An 18,406-nucleotide genomic window follows, 5' to 3' on the forward strand; every position below is an offset into this window, starting at 1 on the left:
AAGCCATGGCGAACATACTGATGTGTGTGCTTTCCTCCTCAATACTTCAAATGGAACAAGCCCTATACTGGCATGTGGAAACCACCTGTAGGCACAGACCCACCTGTTCACTAACTTCTCCCACCCATTCCCTGCATTCAAAGCCATCCTTATAGCCTGCATGAGGGTGCGATTGAACCTCTCGACTGCCTGATTGGCCTCGGATGATACAGGGATGTTTTGCGATGTACTACACAAACCCCTTCCAGAAACAACTCCATCGTCCTAGAGATCAGTTGCACTCCATTGTCTGTTAACGTTTTCCTCGGGTAACCCTCTCTCTGGAACACCCCATCCAGGAAATCAATAACCTTTTGTGTGTCGGCCTCAAACACTATCTTCGCCTCCACCCACTTGGTGTAAAGATCCATGAGCACAATCACATATCTACATCTGCCCCTTTCACCACTGACGGGCCCCAGAATATCTAAGGCAACAAATTCCCAAGGCTTGCTAGGCAATTCCCATGGCCTAAGAGGGTGAACATAATTTCTCTGCATTTTGACTGCTTCCAGAGGATAGCACAGGGGCAACGGGCTGGTCTTGGCAGCAAGACTACACAGAGCAACAAGGGTTCTTAGAAACCAAACTCTGCTATGGTATTAGGAGCGTTATAAAAATCCAATTAAATTAAATTCCCCACATAGGAAAAACTCCTTTATAATTTGTTCAACCTGTGAATCTAACCCAGACCACCAATAATCAGCGCTGAGCTTTCCTTTCGTTTTATTCATACCTAAGTGCCCCAAATTTCCTGAAACTTACACCTAATTGCGGAACAATGCGACAAGCCTTGCACAAGATTATCCCCTCAATGCTGAGCTCTTCCCTGACTTTGTGGAAGGCTCCTAAACCTTTGTCTCTTGTCCAACCCCTCCATTATGTCTCAGAATATTCCTTGACATGTCTAAGTTCATCATCTTCAGTGACAGAATCCATCCATTGCTGCCTTCCTATGATAGCCTTGCATACCACAAACGTTTGATCTTTTGCCTCACAATCCAAGTCCGTAGACACATTGGCCCTCATTACGACCCAGGCGGTAAGTTACCGCCTGGGTCGTACCCTTACCACCATGGCGTAAACTATGTTTACGCCATGGTGGTTGGCGGATTTACCGCCCCATTCCAAGGTGAGTGGGGCGGTAAATCCCCATTTCCCATTTTACCCTTCCCCATTCCCATTTTCGCCCCGTAGGGCATAATGGCAATGGGGAAAGGCGATAATTACGGCACCGTAAATTACGGTGCCGTAATTATCGCCAAGGTCCCTTTGCGGCATGGATTTTAACGGCTGCAAAAAAGCAGCCGTTAAAAGCCATCCCGCAAAGGGAACCTTGTAATCAGGCGTTAAGGGTCGGCGCCGTTTACGGCGCCGTAAACCCCTTAACGCCTGAGTCAGAATGAGGGCCATTCTCTTCATCCACTCGGTGCACTCGTTACAGAAAGTCCACCTTATTATTATCCTTGCCTGACACTGTCTCTACTGTAAACTCCTACCCTTACAGGACGTCACCCATCTGACGATTCTTCGGGATTCTCTATCCAAACCCTTACTCATAGATATCCCGACTAGCAGTTTGTGATCTTTGTGCATGACAAACCACCTTCCCGAGAGAAATGCCTTACATTTTTTTATAGCCCATGTCACACTGAGTGCCTCCTTCTCAATCACTGAATATAATGTTTCTGTACTCCTCAGAACTCTTGATGCAAATGCAATCACTCTCTCCACACCACATTGCTGCTGCATAAGCACTGCTGCTAGACACTTATCCCTGGCATCAGTCGTGATAAATGTCTCACATTCTGTGTCGAAGTTTGCCAGGGCACGTGCCCTTGCAATAGCCTGTTTTAGATCCAAAAATTCCCTTTGACATTCCTCATTCCAGATGAATATGCAGCCTTTCTTGCAGCGTTACCTTATATTACTGCACTTATATGCAAAATGTATCACAAACTTTGCATAATAGTCAATGAGATCTATGATATGATAGTTTATTTATATTGCGCCTATACACAATGTGTTTCAAAGCGCTTCAAGGCAAGCGAAGGGAACAAGGGAAAAAACAATGACATTCTTACAGGTCATGAACAGTAAGGATGTGAAATTAACTATCGTACTCGGCCTGACGACATTTCCAGATAGTGCAAGAGCTAAGACATAGATAAGGACGGGAGGGGGACAGTGGGAAGGAAATGGAAACAGACAGGCGACTACCGTACTAGGCCTGTCGACATTTCTGGTAGAGCCGGAGAAAAACAAAAGGTGAGGGAGAGAGGTGCAGAAATGGAGGGGAGGAACAAAACAAGCGACTATCGTACTAGGCCTGACAACATTTCAGATAGTGCTGGACGGGGGGTAAAGGGTGACAGTAAGGGGAGGTGGGAGGAGACAGACAAGGTTGCTATAATACTATGCCCAGGGACAATTCTGATAGAGTAAGTGCATAGAAGAATGTAAGAGGAGGAGGGGAGGCGATAGGAGAAGGGAGAGGAGGGGAGAACAGAGAGTAAGCAGTCAAAAACAGTGGAGCAGCAAGAGGGGAGAGCAAATACAATTGCAGAAGTCAGTAGTAACACATCATGTTACAAGCCAGGATACAAGATGAAGATGGGAACAGCATGATTCAGGGCCACCACGAGTACAAGATGCAAAGAAAGTCCAGCATGAGAGTTGAGAAAGGGTGACACACTGTTAATCAATAAAGTCCATAAAAGTGAAATCCAGCAATTGCCACAAGACGGTGAAAGTGAAACCAGAATGTATCAGGACAGACTCCTGCAGAAGTAGGCTGGAGGGGGCCAGAAGGGAAAGCCGGGTAGAAGAATCAAGCACAACAGGCAACATCTGTGAGAGAAGGGGGGCACAAGGGAACATCACGGGGGGACCAGAGGGGGTAGAGATGGCCTGTGGGGACAGAGGGTGTAAACACATGTTGGTGCATGCTAACCTGCTGTCTGAGCAGGGGGTCGGCCCCTGGGTCCGCCTGGTCTGAACGGGGCCAAACAGGAATTGCCCTTTTCTTTGTTTGCCCTTCGCTTCGGACGCCCGGGCGAGAGACGCCCTTGATCTAAGAGTTAAGACAGGAAAGGAAGAGGCAGGGCTAAGAAGGTGGGTAGTGCTTAGGCCAGGTGACCTAGATCCACTTGCACCTGCTCCCCAGCTGCAAAGGAAAAGAGGCTGGAGGGCTCCTTAAGTAGAGAAAAGAGCGGCAAGCAGGAAGGCACCAGGTGGGCTGGGCTTGCTAAGTGGTGAAAAAGAGTGGCAAGCAGGAAGGCACTAGGTGGGCGGGCTTGCTAAGCGGTGAAAAGGAGCGGCAAGCAGGAAGGCACCAGGTGGGTGGGGCTTGCTAAGTGGTGAAAAAGAGCAGCAACCAGGAAGGCACCAGGTGGGCGGGGCTTAGGCCAGGTGACCTAGATCCACTTGCACCTGCTCCCCCAACCCCCAACGCATATCCTTCCTCATCACCAAAATGTCATCCTGACAATATACCATGCCTTCTATTCCTGTCAGCATCTGGTGCATCACCCTCTGGAAAAATACTGTCGCTGACAGCAATTCAAACAGCATCCTCTTACACCTAAAAGTACCATTTGGAGTAACAAGCCTGGTAAGGTCCTGACAATGTGGGTGTAATCTCACCTGGTGATATGCGAAAGCCAGGCCAAGTGTGCTGGATACCTTTGCACCAGCCACCATACCTCAAATGTTGGGTAATTTGTAATTGGTAATGGGTTATTTATAATGCGCTTAATACCCAGAGGTTTCTAAGCGCGGATCTGGGGTTCGAACCTGTGTTGCTCCTTCGTCATCTTGCTTCCAAGGTGAGCACGTTGCTCCGGAGTTATCCTCCCGAGGTAGTGAGAACTGGTCTATTACAACTTCTGTGTTCAATACCCTGAGGTCAATACATAGCCTGATCTGCCCATTGAGCTTTCGTACCACAACAATGGTGAAAACCCACTCAGAGGCTTCTACATGTTCAATTATGCCTTCACTCTCTAATCTCTATCTCTAAGGCAACTTGCTTTCTCATTGAGATCGGCACAGTCCTCACCATTGCCTCCATTGGCCTTACGCCATCCTCCAATCTAATTTAATGATGATGCCCCTTCAGGCACCCCAATTCTTCTCTGAGCACTTCCTTATATAGTTCTTCTGGTACACCAGCCACACCCTTGCTTACCACTGCAATGTGACCCTGGACACTGGGGTCCACAACAAGTCCCATCTCACTAATCTCGTACCAGCCCAACAAACAGCCTCCTCTCCTTGAGACATAGACATCTGCCACAGCAGTTTTCCCCTTACATTTCAATTTAGCTTTGAATACTCCTAGTAAGTCTATATGCAAACCTCCATAGGCATTTGCTCTCACCAAGGGCCATTTCAGCCTAGTACCTTTGAATTTCTCTTCCCATACACGGCTGTCCGAGATGGTATAGTTGGAACCTGCGTCCACCTACATTGATACCCCAACCCCATTCATCACAACCATAGCATGTGGTTTATCACCCCTCTTTGGTCTTGAGCCCACTTGGCTTACTGACCAACTCACATCAACACGCTCATCCTCCTCCTCATCGTCGTTATCTTCACACTCCACAGTAATCTCCCTAACACCAGTCGTGGAGAAATTCTTACAGCATCTGCCAAAATGGCCTTGTTTTTCGCACTTGTGGCAGAGTGCCTGGAGTCCAGGGCATGATGCATTAATTGCAAAATGAAAGGCGCAACCACACCTGAAACACCTTTTCAACTCCGATTCCTTCCCTTTGCAACTTTCCGGAACATTCTCAGAGACCCTCTTTTTTGTTCCATCCCTTTTCGCAACAACAGCCTTCTTATGCAAAACTTTGCTTGGCTCCGCCTTTCCCGCTATTATGGCACAAACTTTGTCCTCCACCCGCTGGTACTTTTTGTCCAGCCTCCTTTACATATGCCATTATGTGTGCCATTTTGTTTGCTAGCTCCAAACCTTCAGAGGCTGGGGTCACCTTTTGTCCAAATCTCTTCATGTATCTTGTTTCCCTCATTTTCAACATGAACTGATCCTGCAGGCGTTCATCATGGGATACCCCAAAGTTACAATTGTTGGCGAGTTCCCTCATACCTGTTATGAAGTCCTCTATGGATTGTCCCATTCAATGTTCCAATATTCCGAAGTAGTACCTCTCCAAGGTAATACTTGGCTTCTTTTCAAAGTGAACGTCAAGCTTCCTCAGTATGGTTTCATACCTACTAAGTAGTTCTCCACTTCTGTCCCCATCTAATCCTGTTGTAACCTGTATGGGCTCTGTAAGACTCTTTAAAATTCTCCTATCCTCAAATCCCTGAAGTGCATAGGGAGTAAATGACGGTGGCCAATGCTGTAAGAGGGTAGTGGACAGTCTTGGATGTCCTCCTTCCAGACTTCCCTGCATTGGCCATAAATGGTGTCAGCAGGTTGCTCATTGTGACAACGGTAAGGCCATGCTATTGCTGCAGTACACTATGCTCAATGGTCCTGTAATGGTTGGACAAGTTCTGCAAAGTTGTTGTTGATTGAAATCTATGAGATACAATGATTCAGTAAACGATCCACCATATAGTAATCAAAATCCACTAATGGCTTAATGCATAAGAAAGGGTTGTTCAGTTTAGTTTGTTCGCCGATTCCCCAATCCACCCTTGATATGTCCCCATTAGTCATCCGCTCACCTCACCAAAGGAAGACGAGAGTGTACAAGGTCCTTCTGGAAATGCAAGCTTTCGCTTCCCCAGCCATGTTGGGGATCTTGAAGTCCTCATTGGTAGCAGCATCCTCGTTGCTTGGCAAACTCACAGGACAACACGCGTGAGACGCAGCTAACGTTTACAGGTCCTTTCCTCTACACGAGACCCTCCATGGGCCTGCTCCTGTGAGGGGTTGCACAGTGCACACGCAGCTGCCAGATCTTGGGTCCCAATGGGATTTCAATGTCCCTGATGCTGCCTTACTACTCCTATCTGATCGTTCGTCCCGAGCTGACAATGGCAAAGCTGACATGACAGGCAAACTGCTGGGCTCCACGGGCAATCGCAGCCACTAGAACTTCAGGCCAGCCTATATCCCGGCGAGGCACAGCAGGCCCTGGGGGCTTGTCCAGCTCGCCGCCACTGATATGAAGTAGACCACACAAGCGCAGTGTTGTGGTAAGGCTTTGTCATTCGGTAACACACAAGCAGTGGGTAATCAAGCCCCCAGCTTCACAGTCCTCCTCTCCTTTCCTTCTCTCTTCACCAACTGAACTTGGCTAACTCTCTTCCATGTTAGAACCTACAACACACTTCAACCATATACATGTTCATATGCTTCCCCCATTGGTATGAAGCTGCTTCATAAATCAACATTGCACCTACAACGCTACACACACTACAGTACCATATAGCACTTTCCTCTCACCACCTCGTCTCTTAAAGGAATGGTTCGGTCAACATTTTTTATTGCCCCTACGGGACGGCCATGTGTTTTTAAGCCTAAATCGCTCGATTTTAGAAAAATGTCCTATGGACCTTACCCGAGTTTTCCTCCATTAAACGCACGCGAAAACAGGCATCAGGGAGCCGCCATTTTGTGATAATCCTATCATTTCCCCCATCGCCCTGGCTGACCTGCTTTTGCGGCACTAAATCATATCCCCCCCCTGAGCCTGACATTATCAAAACATTCATATTCCCCGCCTCTCTCCGTGACGTTACTGTGCTGCGTAGGCAAACGCGCCCAGTCGTCTTCTACGCGACTTCACACAGAACCCGGAAACCAACACAGATCAACTCACAACACAGCGCGCCACAATTCGGAATATGAAACTGTACTTTAAAATCAAACAGCAACACGGTACATTTGGTAAAGTACATTTATTTCACATTAAATGTTTATAGAATATTCAGCAATTGCCATATGAACTCCGAATGCCATTTATTTTCTTTTATCTGTATCCGCAAATCCGTAAAAGTTTATCGTGAGTCACGCGCTGTTCCTTTATGGTACACAGGGTGTTGGTTTTCGTTAAAAGAAGCACTTTGGTCGCACGTTGAACCGCAAGGCTTTTCCATCAAGTAGGCACTAGGCCAGCGTAAAGGTTTATATGTTGCTTCTAGCCGCTAGGACCGCCTAAGGGCATATGGGCCTTTGGTGATCGTCCCATAAAATCATCATAGTGGTGCAGCTGGCGGTTGAAAAAACCATCTGCCGGGGTATGAAACTGGTGGCAGTAGCAGTAGGGAAGGATATACCTGTTTTGAAAACATAACATTTATAATTAGTCTCGCCAGCCGATCTTTATTAATATTATTCATTTTATTTATTACGACCGAGCTGAAACTATTTGCTTTCAAGGATAGTGCAATGGAGTATGTTCGGCTCTAAAATCAATGCGAAAAGTAACAAAATAAATTGAGGTTAGTACACAATGAGAAACGACTTTTTGTCTACATGCGTGTGGAATGTGGATCTGCATGCCCATGTGCCCGCTACAAGGACAATCCCACAAACGTTTTCCTAGCTCTTCATTCATTCATTTATTCATGCATCCATTCATTAATTCTTCATTCCGGTATAAAGCGTCTAAAGAGTTACTTACATTATATTTGCAATTTCCATTGTGTCTCTGCGTAATGCAGTCCGTAAATCCCACTGTGCTCTTGACAACAATTTTTCTTATACTGAACTAACATGAAACTCGGTCTAGTTTCAGAATTTTCTGCCTTATCGTCTCTTACGTTATTGCACCCCCCCCCTTCAAATGAAGTTCTTTCGGCATGGTCCCTGTCTCTCAAGGTCAAAAAACAATAGAACCTTGTACTGCCAGTGCGAGTTGTGGGCCTCTTCAGGGCGCGAGCTGAAAATCAAAGCCGCTGACCTTCACTAGAAATGAGCATACATTCTTTCTTTGCAACATCCCGTAGTAAATCCATCTGTGAGAACTTGAAGTTTCAAATCCATCTATGTACTGCGCCTCAATGTGCAAATGCGAACTGGCTTCTCTCCCATCTGCAACGGCTCGCTTGGCGCGTTCTAAGGCCCCCAATTTTGTCCTTGTTGTCTGCGAGCTTTGAAGCCCCAAAGAACCATAACTATTGCAACTTTTAATTTTTTGGGGAAGGTCATGGAAAGTATAAAGTACCCGAGGAGTTAAGTTGAAAGTGAGATTTAGTGTGTTTTTTTTTTATTATTTGCAATACGCAAGCCTCCCCACGGTTAACAGTGCGCAGCATTTACATGAGATTGCGAAAATTAGTTACATCAACAAAAATATATACATACACATATAGACAAGGTCAGCAGTATGAGGTGAATAGAGAGATAATTCAAAGATGACACCCAGGTTGTTCGCCACCCTGGATGGTGAAGGTAGGGGTTAGGGTTAGCGTACTTTGTATGTACACTGTACAATAACATTTATTTACAAAAAGACAATCATATTACAATTATTTAAACCGGGATTTGTACTTCACAACCAGCTCTCCTTTGGGTGGACATGGCACAGTGGCAATGTTGGGTGGCAATGGATCAGTGCTCTGGACAGAAACGTTCAAAATTCCATATCTGTGCTTCTCTAATACAGCAACAATAAGGCTTTTGACAAAGTCGAACTCCATTTCCTCATAGACTGGTTTGATTGCCCATTGCTTACTTCTTTTTGAAAAGGCCTTAGTGTAGCGAGGCATCCTTACATTACCCGTAGTCCTAGATTGTTCACGGCCGAGATTCTCGTTATGGGCCAAGACGGCAAGTAGAGTCCTATGTCTCATGCCCTGTATGCTGAAATGCAAGCGCTTTGGCCTGTACTTTAGGCACATATTGTGGAACACCTCCAAACCTCCTGTGTGACAGAATTCTGTCAGTCCCCTCAAATCCCTTGATAGAGTTTTATCGAAAACAATCTTCTCAATGGCTTTATGTGTCGGTGAAGATGGATTCAACCACTTCTTCTTCCGTGCCTCCACTGGGGACAAAGGGCCATGTTCACATTGTTCACATTGGTGAAAATGTAGGTTTTCTGACCAGCGGTGCATGTTGGTACAGTGGTGCATCAGTGACCACCATTTTTCAAGTAGTATTTCCACTGACCCTTCACAAGTTTTGGAGCTCCACCAAAGATGGTTGCTGATAGACTGGGACCACTCTGAAATACTTTCCAAACTTTTTTTTTTCCCTTCAGCCGAGATTTTCTTATTGATTGATTTAGCAAGATGCCATACGTCAAATTGATGTTTAATATGTGGGAACTGCTCTCTCATTGTCTTGGCAATTGAAACGTGTCTGTCCGTGGCTATGAGGTCGATGTGCATTCCCCTCAATTGTAGCTATTCCACGGATTTTATAAATCCTAGTTTCTCCATGGCCACTGAGGATGTACATTGTGTTACCTGCACGACCACCGAACTCTCAATTTTCTTACTATCCATGTCCTGAAAGTGGTAGGTGCAGTACTTGGCAGAAAATCCAGGGCTGTCGCACTGTCCATCGCCGGCTAGCCTGAATCGTTTGCCTTCGAATGTACTTGCTAGAGACAATTGTTCAATTTTCCAAGCATCACTAATGGCCGGAAACAGATAATCCTGTTGGTATTTGTAGTACTGTGTTTTTTAAATGAAATGGAGTCCCACAAACTGAAAGAAAGACTCTAACTTTCTAAAACTGGAGCCACTAAAAAGTGATGCAGCTGCACACAGTAGATTGCCTGCTGGCAGTTTCCCCAGCATCGGTTGTGCAGACCATGAGAACGTATGATGTAATCTACAGGCGGCATGTATTGTGACGTTACTGCCTTGTTTTTGACGAGTCACATGAATCAATGGCTTCCCACATACTTTCCCTCTGACGGAATGCCCACATTTCAGCATACTTATAATATCCATCAAACAACTGTCGAATACTATGTATTTGCCCTCTTTCATTAGACTGTCATCCTGCGTCAAAGTTGTTTCGGCCTGTGACGTTGAGGACATATCACCACATTTGAAAGAAATATCGCTGCTATCAAGTTCTGATGCGTCGGTGAATGCTGCTGCTGGTTCATTCTCTGTCATTTCAACATCTGCTACTTCAACATTGATGGGAGAACACAACAATGTCGACAGCTTCTTTGGTGGCAATTTTTTGGCGGGTGTAGATTGTTTGAATTGATCTGCGACTACTTCAGAGCTATCTTCAATGCATCCAGTATCATGTTGTTGTGGTGATACGGTCACACTGTAGCAATGGTCCTTTACAACTTTACTGGATTCTCCGGACACATTCATTTCATGTTCTGGCCATTGGACATGAGCATCTCTAGTCTCAACACGCGGCGTCTGAATTAATAGTTCCTCCATACTGTAAATGGTCTGGCAAGCAACATCTTTCATTCGCTTCACTGTCTGTGCATGTATATTTCAGACACCCACGGGTAACTAGAAGACAGATTGGAAAAGGGATGTTCAGTTTAAACACAAGATAAAGTATAGTACAATTGACTGGAAAAAAACATAAAATAGTCCCCAGCACAGAAATTTCTAAAGTTATGAACTGTTTGTAACTAACCTTATTTTTGTTTCTTTTCTTTGCAACTTTCTTGACTCGAACTTCAAGATCTGCACGTTGTTGCTCCGATTCGTTTCCGCATGTCTTCCCTTCCTCTTGCGCTGCAACGACTATATTTTCTGGATCCGCATAGACAGCACGGAATGACGCTCCATCGACTCCCTGAAACATAGTACTTTCATTACTATGTATCACAATATTGAAAACATAAAACACACGTGAGGACGAACACACAGGTACATCTCAATAGCTAAACGCGAATTAAACATTGTGTAGAACAATCAAACCACAAGTATTCCAGCTCTGATGATCCAGTTCGATGGGACTGTCAGTATCCATACCTCTGTTCCGAATGGACTTCCATGAATGATTGTATTGGAGAGGAGGCATCAGCAACTCCCTGAAACATAGTACTTACATTAGTATGATTTTCAATATTGTAAACATAACACACACTTGGGGTCGACGGCACAGTTACATATAAAGAGATAACCACAAATAATGCATTTTCTAAAAGAATCAAGGAATATCTAAATATGATGAGATTTCATCGACTTATTTCTCCGATTTCTTTACATCTGCATCACCTACAAGGAATGTTGCCATTGTAGAGGAAGCTCCGTCGTCTCCCTGACACACAGTACTTGCATTAGTATGGTTTTCAATATTGTAAACATAACACGCGCTTGGGGTCGACGGCACAGGTACATATATAGAGATAACCACAAATGATGCATTGTCTAAAAGAATCAAGGAATATCTAAATATGATCACATTTCATCGACTTATTTCTCCGATTTATTTACATCTGCATCATCTAAATGGGATGTTGTGATTGTAGAGGAAGCTCTGTCGTCTCCCTGAAACACAGTACTTGCGTTAATAAGGAAGAAAGTATAGCAAATGGAATCACGTCATATGATCACGTTCGATGGAGCTGTCAGTATCCATACCTTGTGCTACTGAAGAACATCTAGGGATGTTGTAAATGTAGTGCGCACTTTCGAAAGCTGTTGCGCCAATTCGTATACGCAAGGTCCCGCTTCCACTTCCCCTGGAATTACTTGAATGTCAAGCTCCGCATGAAGTGCAGGTGTTGACACTCCATCTACTGCCTGAAACATAGTACTTGCATTAGTAAGGATTACAATATCGAAAACATAACACACACTTGGGGTCGACCGCACAGGTACATATCAATGGCTAACCACGAATGAAACATTGTGTAGAACAATCAAACGACAAGTGTTCCAGTCCTGATGATCACGGTCGATGGAGCTGTCAGTATCCATACCTCGTGCTGCTGAAGAACATCTAGGGATGTTGTCAATGTGGTGGACGCTTCAGCATCTCCCTGAAAGACAGTAGTTGCATTAGTATAGATAAAACTAATTAAAACTGAAAACAAACACCACGGGACGACAACTAAGGTGTATATCAATTGGAAAGCGCTAACTAAACATTCGGTAAAATAATTACACAATACATAAAAACTATTACTTGACATGCATAAAACAAGTCTGTAGCGGAATAGCCAAGTAAGATTACCTGATACGCGCTAGAAGTGGTTGATAACTGCGAGCACGTCACAGATGTTGAATGTTCTTGCTTCAGATTCAAGGGATAGTCAAGCAGTTGTAAAGGTAAATTATCGTTTGATAATGAAATGCCAATATTAAAAATTTCCATGTAAGGAGACAGAATACTTGAGAGTAATGCTATTGAAAATGCGCAATATAGCACAGTTCCCTGTGCCCATATATAGATTTTGTTTGTGGGTTATGAAATCGAAAAAGAATATATTGATAAATGTCATTATTCAAAAAGCTATACACTCATATCAATGTCGAAAGTATTACAAGGGACACACCACCTAAAATATCAATTAATCCATTTGGCTACCTACACTTTACTCACCAGTGGTGGAATGTGGACGAATAGAGTGGGAATAGCATTTGCGAGCAATTTTCGTGTCGTTCGCCGTTTATTCTTCTTTGTTACCCAAGATCTGGCGTACATGTTCGAGGAAAGGTGCCGGCTGCAGATGCGGTATCGATCACCCCTCTTGTCCTCTAAGACTTATTGGACTCTACTTTCCAGCTCAACCAGTGGATATCCGCAATGTCTGACCCATTCTCTTATTCGATCAACAGTTTTCAGGAATACATGCATTGTAGTGCCTTCAGATTTAGCATGGGTCTTCGAAGTGCAACCGCTAAGCGAACAGGCAGGCATTAGTGAAAATTCTGAAAAGTAAATATCGACATTATTATACAATCTTGATGAATAAAAATGTGATACAAAAGTAAATGAACCATACAATGTTCAATGAAAGGTTTGTTTTGGTCGCCGGAACTATACCAGTTCATCATGTGCGGCTTAGTATTTGCATAAGTTGCAGAAATTCATAAATGATGTGACTAAACTCTGAACATGTGACTCGTCCCTTAGGATGTTCTTTCTTGCACGAGAAGGAAACATGCTTACATTATAGACTGGAACCCCGAAGGATGCAATTCGATGACAATTGACACAGATGAAAATAAATAGATCTATTCATAGCATAACAACTGAAACTCAAGTCAATAGCAATGAGACCAATGAACATAGCACTATTGAGTACTCTACTTGCAAATAGAAATTTAAAAATCAACGAAATATGACTACGATACATGGCCTTACCTTGACCAACAAACAGTTGGATTCAGCAAGCCGAGCAGTATGTTTCAGGAGAACAGGTAGATGGCCACAGGTAGCACACTGACGAGTTTGCCCGAAGCGGTCACAGAATTTCAGGGATAGCACGACGATGAGCAGATTAGCATAGATGTTAGTGGTTCTCAGGTAGCACGTTCAGGAGTTGACTTGCAAAGCACAAAGATCTTCTCATGAGACATATCAAGTGGTTTATAAAGTATTAGAAACAGGGGTGTGTTTGTGAATGAATGACGTGTGTATGTCGTGATATTACGTGGTTTGCCGCGGGCCAGCCAGCGTGAGGGTGGCGGGACCTGCCTGGAGACACGGGGTCCGAGGAGGCCATGTAAGCGATGGCCTCTGTGCGTGGGATACCTTTTGAAGTGTACATGGTGTTTGGCAATTTGGCCGTTTGCGCCCCTGAAAGCCCCCAATGGCAGCAGTCATCCCCGGGTGCGAACTGCCATTGATGAGGGGTGGATGGATGGATGGGCCGGTGGGCGTGCAGACAAGGCACAGGAAGACTGCTGAATGGAGACACACTTATGTGGATTGCAGGGGGGCGGCCTGCCTCAGGGGAGGCCTGCCTGGAGACACAGGGTCTGAGGAGGCCATGTGAGCGATGGCCCCTGGGCGTGGGATACCTTTTGAAGTGTACATGCTGTTTGGCACCTTGGCCGTTTGCGCCTATGACAGCCCCCCATGCCAGCGCTCATCCCCGGGTGCGAACCAAATGCCTTTGATAGAGGGGGTGGGATGAATGGGCCGGTGGGCATGCAGGCAAGTGTGTGGGAGCGAGGGCCATCAGGCCCCTCTCATCTTTTACTTCTCAGTAGAAACTCGGACCAAGTGCCTCCAGTAGTGGGTTCGCCCCTTGCCCTTATGTGATGTTAACTTTGGTTGACATTCGTGTAGATGGGACCACTGAGCAGGACACGGGCATCCATTTTTGTACCCACTGCGCACAGCACATGGCCCCCACCCTCGTTCCCACTCTTGACTGGAAAACTCCAGAGGTATTTACAACAGCTAATAAATGTAACACATCACTCTTCCTCTTCGATCACTGTCCTGCATGTGAACCAGCCTGAACTAAGCACATAGCTCGTTCATCTCCACAAACGTGTCCTCAATACCTGCATGCATTATTGAGAATATATTATGTTAGCTTAGATAGTGACCACCCTGCTTCACAGCAACCTGACCTTCACCCATTCGGAGCACAGATGTCTGACGTCCATCCTTGAATGGAGAGACACTTGATTCATTTAAAAAATCGAAACAACCGTTGTTAAAATATATGTGGTGTTCTATTTTGTATCTTATTTTGATGACACAAAAATACAAGACTTTACACGTTGTACAGGTCAGGTTGCAGCACAGTGAGAGAAAATCCCCTGTACTGACCGCTGTCACTCGGGAACGTTTCTCTTATGGCACGAACGGCACAGGCGGGTATTACTCTTCGAATGCGGTGTCCAAGCCTCCTGTGAAGCCACCATGTAAAGGAACGATAGGCCACCATCCTGTACCACCTGTGAAAAGGAATGAAGCAAACTGTTTTTAAATGACCAAGATAAGTTTAATAAACGTTTGTTGTCAATGAAAATTCTTGTAACTAATGACATTCTGCTCGGACAAATGCTATCTAGACACTGCACACTATTGAACGACTTTCATGCGTTACAATGATATGTATATGTAATTTTGGATATAGTAGAAGACCATGAAATAGGAGTGGCATGACAAGCAGAGTATACTTACTCGTTACTCGGATTACGAGGACGAACAGTTGCGCGGAGTTCGTGCATAAGCACCATCATTATCCTCAACACGGACCGTGTGAGGCAGGCTGCCCTGAAGTCTGGCAGCTCGGTGATGCATTGCGGTCGTGGCTCGCCTTCCGAAATGTAGGCCACGCATCCCGAGTTTTCACAGCAGCAGCAGTTCTCGTCCTCGGTTGGCATTAGCTTGCACCGATTGCATGTGCACCAGGTGGAAACACCGTCCATGCGACTAGGTCCAGGCTCTTCAGCTGTTGAATCGTCCTCCCAACTGCTGTCCGAAGACCCATTGTTTTCGCGTGTTTCCCTTTCCAGTAGTTCCTCCTCGGTATACTCGGGCTCGTACATGTAGGGCATTATTGTATCCATTGTGTGTTAAACAAACTAAAATAATTTATAGCGGTGGTACTGGTATCTGTTCACACGGGCTACAAGCAACGAAGGTAGCTGACCAGAGCACAGAAACGAGTCACAGAATACTCAAAGTAACACAGAGAGAGGAATGGAATCGAAAATCTGCTGCTGTGTGTTGTGAAACGGTCTGTTTATACTTATTGAGGAAAGAAGCGTCCTGCCATTTCCATGGCGACACGTCATTTCCTAAAGCGCAGCGAATGTTGATACGAGACGTGCTTTGGCGTTTTGAAATGGGCGGTACGCGTCTGCTGATGACAGGCTCAGGGGCGGGGGATATGATTTAGTGCCGCAAAAGCAGGTCAGCCAGGGCAATGGGTGAAATGATAGGATTATCACAAAATGGCGGCTCCCTGATGCCTGTTTTCCCGTGCGTTTAATGGATGAAAACTCGGGTAAGGTCCATAGGACATTTTTCTAAAATCAAGCGACTTAGGGTTAAAAACACATAGCCGACCTGTAGGGGCAATAACAAATGTTGACCGAACCATTCCTTTAATGCTGTGCCACACACACAGACAATTGCTTTGCTGAAATCAATGGGAATTTCTCCATGCAGGGTTGAATTAGAATGTTGTGGCCTTGCAGGTGAGTTATCAAAAGCCTATTATTCTTTCACTACAGAAATACACTCAGCTGCGTTTGGCAACATGTCGGAGTGGCAATGCTTCCAGGTTACAAATATGGTACTAACTCATTAAACACTTTGCTTATTTTCTGGCAGTCCACTTTGTTGAGTGTCGTTCACATCTGGCTTCATAATCCCTACGCAGGAGATGGCATACCCTGCTTGTTCCTTGAGGTGTGAGCCTATGCTCATTCAGGACAAAAGTGTATAGTCTCTGTAGGACTGCAAGTTCACATGGTCCGAAATGGTCCCCTCTGTATTTGTGAAATGTATTTGCACACATCTTGGCCAGGTACAGACTGGTTGTGAAGGTGGGGCTGCCATGAAAAAGAGGCACCCTTCTGCTCACCGGTCGTCCCTGGTGCATAGAAATGGTCTACCCTTCTGGGAGGCCACTGGGCCACCTCTAGACCAAATACAGAGGTGTGGCTCATGGGCACGACCCTTCATTTTTGTTTGGAAAACCCACCCGACAGAGAAAAACTCCTATCCTCCCGCCCTTCTATAAATTCTCAAAGGACCGATCAAGTGGAGACCAGAAATTAGACATCCGTACAACCACCGTAGACGTGATGAGTTGGGCAGAGTTGCTACACAACTCCCTTCTTGGCCTGTCTATGTCATATACTGCCATTTTATCAGCTGACCTTAAGGAAGTGTGCAGCAGCCATGATGGGTTGGGATCCCTCCCATCCATATCAACACAAGCAAGACCAAAAATAAAAGCCAGCCTCCATGTCCCAAAAAGTACACAAACCTGCAACATCAAGAGTTTGATACGCGCTGCGATTGTACACGCAGATCACTGTGAGCCCCAGTCCTGTCACCGCCCCTATGCTCGGGAGCCAATGCCCATGCACCCAGCAAATACTACCAACAGTTTGCCCCCATTCTATGACCTGCCAAGAAGAGCCCAGGTAGTTGGGCCAGGTGATTCACAATGGATATACATCCCTTTGTGAATCAGGCATGCAAATTCACTGGGCATGATCAATGCCTCATCCAGCCCCTTGTGCAGAGAATGTGAATTAGGGCTTTTAGTAAATTCTCACGTTCTATTCATTTAAGATTTGCAATATAATGCTTGCACATCCAGCAGTCTTACCATCTCCTATATTTGTATGTGCCCGGGGCAAATATAATCCATGTGCAATTAGTAAATGTGAGATCCTGGATTAAAAGGCCCTCCAATAAGAACTGACTCAAAGTCATCTTTGGATTCCAGTTCAATAAGACCTTTAGAAAAGGCACGCTGTATCCGATCATTTTAAAATATGAAAAACAATCAGATTTCCAGCACTTAAAGGAATTAATTCGCTCTTAAAGGCAATCCTTTTTTGTTTTTTTTGGGGGGGGGTGGGCTCGGTGGTATGCCAATAGAAGTGTATAAACATTAGCATACTCATAAAAATGGCAAACCAAAACAGGGGCATAACGCTGAAAGAATAACAACTAATGTGTACTTTAAATACCCTTAACGTGAAAGGCAACGATGCACTTTGCAGCGTAAAATAATGGGCGAGGGGGGAAAACTGCTGAAAAGAACCATCCAATGGCAAAATAACCTCCCGAGGCCAATCAGCATCTCTTTGCTCTAACCTATCACAGAGGGGCTTACATCTCAATTTCTGGACTGGCTTTACATCCCCCTGGATGGGAAACAGCATCATAAGGAGAATGCGTGGTCCCCTTTTCTGCTGGCTGTTATTTCCAGGGAGCAGAGAGAGGGGGGCTGGGCGCGCCGACACGGCACGCAGAGAGGCTGCTGGCTGCAACAGCAAGTGAGGCGTGCAGCATCGCTGTGGCAAGGAGCAGCTCAGATTGAGGCAAAGCAGCTGGGTGGCAGGATGCGCCTGCATCGCGGTGCACTCCAGAGCACGGAGGCAGAAGCCAAGTAAGCACATTTAAAGAAAAATACAGCTGTGTATTTTATACAACTTTGCAACGAAAAATATTCTTCACACCATCCATGCACGCTGTGGATTTTTTTTGGGATGTTGGCATGCTGGCTGTCTACTTACTGTCGCCCGTTTAATTTGCAGTTGTTTGTTTTCATCATTCTAAGCCTGAATCCAGAAAGGGGGGGAACCAATGATGAGGTGTTTTTCGTGCACTCTATTTCCTGCGGGGATTCATGGCCCAGTTCTTGCAATCTAACCTTTCTGCTGCAGCGGATTTTAAGAACAGGTTGGTTTGTTTGGAGTTCAGCTAAATGTTTTTTCGTTTTTGCTTTGCATGTGAAAACTGTACCCCCACGGCCCCACTCCCGCCATGCCAGACAGTGCTCTTGCT

The 18,406-nt window shown here is 45.3% G+C and overlaps 1 protein-coding gene across 3 annotated transcripts in view; it reads left to right on the forward strand.

Annotated features, from left to right (window-relative positions):
• The first annotated feature begins 17,780 nt into the window (after window positions 1-17,780).
• The window catches only part of MAN1C1 (mannosidase alpha class 1C member 1), a 321,546-nt gene continuing 320,920 nt past the window's right edge, over window positions 17,781-18,406 (forward strand). The window contains exons 1-2 of one of the 3 annotated variants that reach the window (XM_069622732.1): window positions 17,781-18,008; window positions 18,157-18,301. The gene's annotated coding sequence lies outside the window, so the exon portion shown is untranslated. Of the gene's footprint in view, window positions 18,009-18,156; window positions 18,302-18,406 lie in introns of those variants that run through there. The other 2 variants (XM_069622733.1, XM_069622734.1) reach the window with 2 other exon arrangements.

Source organism: Ambystoma mexicanum, chromosome 11 (assembly GCF_040938575.1).
Source record: "Ambystoma mexicanum isolate Mex_15411 chromosome 11, UKY_AmexF1_1, whole genome shotgun sequence".
NCBI lineage: Eukaryota > Metazoa > Chordata > Amphibia > Caudata > Ambystomatidae > Ambystoma > Ambystoma mexicanum.